Here is a 5,000-nt window from a genome sequence, read left to right on the forward strand (position 1 = left end):
GTCTGTCCCAACCTGTTTCACCACTCCTTCCACTCTCTGTCTCTGTCTCTCCTGAGTCTCTCTCTCCAACCATTCTGTTGTCTGACTCTCTCTCTCTCTCCCTCTCTCTCTCTCTCTGTCTCTCCTCTCTCTCTCTCTCTCCTCCCCCTTTCTCTCTCTCTGTTTCTGTCTCTCTCTGTCTCTGACTCACTCTCTCTCTTTCTCTCTCTCTCTTCTCCCCCTTTCTCTCTCCCTGTCTCTTTCACTGTATATGACTCTCTCTGTCTCTCTCTATCTCTCCTCCCCCCTTTCTCTCTGTCTCTCTCTGTCTCTGACTCTTTCTCTCTCTCTCATCCTCTCTCTCTCCTCCCCCTTTCTCTCTCTCTCTCTCTCTCTTTCTCTCCTCCCCTTTCTCTGTGTCTCTCTATATCCCCCTCTCTGTCTCTGTCTGTCTGTCTGTCTGTCTGTCTGTCTCTCTCTCTCTCTCTCTCTCTCTCTCTCATCTCCCTTTCTGCCTACTCAACAGAGTGAGGATAGGAGTTAAAAAAAGAAAACAACAACCACCATCACCACCACCACCCCCAAAACCCTATTGTCAATACTATTTTCAATGTCACTGTGTCTTCATCCTCTCTCTCCTTCTCCCCTCCTCCCTCCCTCTCTCCCCTCCCCCTCTCACTCTCTTTTTCTCTGTCTGTCTGTCTGTCTAGCTGTCTCCGATTTCTGTATATAAAAAGATACCCCCTCTCTCTCTCCCCCCTCTCTCCTCCCCTCTCTCTCTCCTCCCTCCTCTCTCTCCCCTCTCTCTCCTCCCCCTCTCTCTCTCTTCCCCTCTCTCTCCCCCCTCTCTCTCTTCTCCCTCCTCTCTCTCCCCCTCTCTCTCTCCTCCCCCCTCTCTCTCCTCCCCCTCTCTCTCTCCTCCCTCCTCTCTCTCTCCTCCCCCTCTCTCTCTCCTCCCTCCTCTCTCTCCCCCTCTCTCTCCTCCCTCCTCTCTCTCCTCCCTCCTCTCTCTCCCCCTCTCTCTCCTCCCCCCCTCTCTCTCCTCCCTCCTCTCTCTCCTCCCTCCTCTCTCTCTCCTCCCCCTCTCTCTCCCCCTCTCTCTCTCCTCCCCCTCTCTCTCTCCTCCCTCCTCTCTCTCCTCCCTCCTCTCTCTCCTCCCCCCTCTCTCTCCCCTCCTCCCCCCTCTCTCTCCCCCTCTCTCCCTCCTCCCTCCTCTCTCTCCTCCCCCCTCTCTCCTCCTCCCCTCTCCTCTCTCCTCCCCCTCTCTCTCCCCCTCTCTCCCCTCTCTCTCCCCCCCCCTCTCTCTCCTCCCCTCTCTCTCCTCCCTCCTCTCTCTCCCCCTCTCTCTCTCCTCCTCCCTCTCTCTCTCTCCCTCCCCCCTCTCTCTCTCTCCCCCTCTCTCTCTCCTCACTCCTCTCTCTCTCCTCCCCATCTCTCTTCCCCCCCCTCTCTCCCCCCCTCTCTCCCTCCTCCCCCTCTCTCTCTCTTCCCCCCCTCTCCCCCCCTCTCTCCCCCTCCCTCTCTCTCTCCTCCCCCTCTCTCCCTCCTCCCCCTCTCTCTCTCCTTCCCCTCTCTCTCTCTCCCCTCTCTCTCTCCTCCCCCTCTCTCTCTCCTCCCCTCTCTCTCTCCCCCCTCTCTCTCTCCCCCCTCTCTCTCCTCACTCCTCTCTCTCCTCCTTCCTCTCTCTCTCCTCCCCCTCTCTCTCCTCCCCTCTCTCCCTCCTCCCCCTCTCTCTCCTCCCCCTCTCTCTCTCCTCCCCCTCTCTCTCTCCCCCCTCTCTCTCTCCCCCCTCTCTCTCCTCCTCCTCTCTCTCTCCTCCTCCTCTCTCTCTCCTCCCCTCTCTCTCCTCCCCTCTCTCTCTCCTCCCCCTCTCTCCCCCTCTCTCTCTCCCCCCTCTCTCTCCTCACTCCTCTCTCTCCTCCTTCCTCTCTCTCTCCTCCCCCTCTCTCTCTCCTCCCTCCTCTCTCTCCTCCCCTCCTCTCTCTCCTCCCTCCTCTCTCTCCTCCCCCCTCTCTCTCCGCCCCCTCTCTCTTCTCCCCCCTCTCTCTCCTCCCCCCTCTCTCTCTGTCTGTCCAACTGTCTCTCACCGATGTCTGTATAGAAAAAGATACATCCCCCCCCTCTCCTTCTCCCCCTCTCCCCTCTATATCTCTCCTCTCTCTCTCTTGTACCCTCCTTCCCTCCCTCTCCCTCTCTTTCTTCCCTCCCTTCTCTCTTTCTCAATAATGGAAGTACAACTGTAAACTGATGTGTGGGAATGGAAAGACACGGTCTGTCTTACTTGCTTTCTACCCACTCTGCCCCACTCACGTCTTAGAAACTTTTTTTCTTTTTTCTTTTTTCCGGTGGGAGGTTTGTGGGGAGGGGTGGGGGCTGGGGTGGTAGCATGAAGCGTTGAAGTGGAAATAATGTCATCTGATCATTGGCGTGAACGTCTGCCTGATCATGTCAGTTTCCAGAACTTTGGGTGAGAGAGAGAGGGAGAGGGAGTGAGAGAGGGAGGCAGAGAGAGAGGGAGGGAGAGACAGAGAGGGGAAGAGAGATGGAAAGGGAGAGGGAGAAAGAGAGAAGACAGAGATTTTATGTGTGTGGAGGTGCGGGTGTGGGGGTTGTATGGGGAAGCGGCGTGTGTGTGTGTGTGTGTGTGTGTGTGTGTGCGCGTGCGTGTGTGTGTGTGTGTGTGTGTGTGTGTGTGTGAGAGAGAGAGAGAGAGAGAGAGAGAGAGAGAGAAATTTTCGGTCTGTGTCTATCTCTCCTGTTCTACAGTTTTTCCCCACCTCCATCTCCTCTCTCTCTCTCTGTGACTCTTCCTCAACAAAGAAAAATTAATGCTTTGGTGCGCGTTATGGGAGAACATAAAAAATAAGGTTTATATATTAATCAAGATAACTGTTGTTGTTGTTTTTTTATTGTTGTTGTTGATGATGATGATGTTGGAATCTGAAGCAAGGGCTAGGAAAGTGGAACTAATCCAGTCTGATCATCGTGTTACCATCTGCCAGGTCACAATCATTGGCGTCTTTAGAAACTGGAGGTGGGGGGTGAGGGGGTAGGGGGTTGCGGGGGAGGAGGGGGGCGAAAGAAAGACTCTGTTAAGCGCTTTACAAACACGGGGTCATTTACACAACAGGCTGCCCACTTCGGGTAGAGCCGACTGACGGCTGCCATTGGGCGCTCATCATTCGTTTCCTCTGTCATTTAATCAGATTTCAGGCACGTACACATACACACGCAGACAAACATGTAACATTTTACGTGTATGTCCGTTTTGTTCATTTACCCCGCCATGTAGGCAGCCATACTCCGTTTTCGGGGCTGTGCATGCTGGGTATGTTCTTGTTTCCGTTACCCACAGAACGCTGACATGGATTACAGGATCTTTAACGCGCGTATTTGGTCTTCTGTGTGCGTGCACACACGATGGGGGTTCAGGCGCTAGCAGGTCTGCACATAATTATGTTGACCTGGGAGAAGGTGTCTGTTTCCTTCTTCTCAAACCACATGTCTACTTGCTCCCTTTCCCGCCCCCCCCCCTCCCCCCTCTCTCCCTCCCTCCTCTCCCCCCCCTCTCTCTCTTTCCCTGTATGCCCCTCTCTCTACCAGTCTCTGTCTCTCCTGTTTATCACTTCCCTCTCTCGTCCCCCCCCCCTCTCTCGTTGTCTCTCTCCCCTGCACCGCCTTCCGTTTCTGTATTTCTCTATCTTTCCCTTCCTTCCTCATTTCTCTTTCTGTTCGATCCCTCTGTGTGTGTGTCTGTCTGTCCGTCTGTATGTCCGTATCTATCTTCCTTCCTCATCCTCTTTCTCTGTCTCTTTCTGCCTCTGTCTGTCTGTCTCTCTTTCTCTCCCATTTCTCTTCTTACCTCCCCCTTTTCTCATCCACTACATTCCTTTCTCCTTAACACCACCCCCTCTCTCCATCTCTATTTATCCACCCCACCACCTCTATGTCGGCCCCCCACCCCATCCTTTCACCTTATTCTCTCTCTCTATTTCTCTCTCTCTCTCTCCCCCCTCCCTCTCTTTCTGTCTGTCTACACACACACACTTTTTTTCTCTTCTGCCATCACATTCCTCTGCATTTTTGTCTCCCTTCCCACCCCCACCCCCCTTTCCCCGCCTACCCCTTCCTGTCACCTTCTCATTACAGGTGTGAATGACATCACGTGCCGCTGTGTTATGCCCCTTGGGTCTTTCCGTCGTGGTCTGCTGCCTGCTGATTGAGAGAGCACAGCTGATCCACTTTCGTTTTCTTCTTCCTTCCTTTCTTTCTTTCTTTTTTTTTCTTTTTTGTTTTTTTGTTTTTTTGTTTGCTTTTTTCTAATAGCATTTTTGTATTGTTTGTGTTTTCGATTCATTGTTCGTTTGTTGTTGTTGTTGTTGTTTTGTGTGTGTGTATGTGTGTGTGTGTGTGTGTGTGTGTGTGTGTGTGTGTGTGTGTGTTGTTTTTTTCTTCAGTTTTTCAATGCATGACTTTTATTGTTTCTTTGTGTCTTCGATTTGTTTGTTTGTTTTGTTTTGTTTTTGTTTTGTCCGTTTTACTTTCTTTCTTCTTTTTTTTATAATCTGTCCTTTTCTCTTTTCTGTATTTGTTTTTCTTTTGCTTTTTTTTCGTTCCTTCTTTGTTCTTTTCGTAACTACTTTTGCTCTTTTTATTGGGCTTATTTTGGTTGTTTTTTTTCTTTTTCATTGTTTTATTTAGTTGTCGTTTTTGTTGTTGGTTTCTTTTTGATGGGGTTGTACTTTCTGTATTTCTTTTTTTTATGTTTAATTCCTTCTATATTTCTATTTTTTCTTTCTTTGATTTATTCTTCGGTTCTTCTTAATCATTTTTGTTATCGTTGCTTGCTTTTCTTCTGTCCTCCATTTCGTTTTTCTTTCTGCTTTTTCTTTCTTTTTCTTTTTTCTCGTCTTTTTTGTGTTGTTGTTGTTTGTTTGTTTGTTTGTTTGTTGTTTGTTCGCGATAGGATATAATTTTCAATTCTCTCTATAGGCAATGTGTTTGTCTGTCTGTCTGAATGT

This window comes from Babylonia areolata, chromosome 3, assembly GCF_041734735.1.
Source record: "Babylonia areolata isolate BAREFJ2019XMU chromosome 3, ASM4173473v1, whole genome shotgun sequence".
NCBI lineage: Eukaryota > Metazoa > Mollusca > Gastropoda > Neogastropoda > Buccinidae > Babylonia > Babylonia areolata.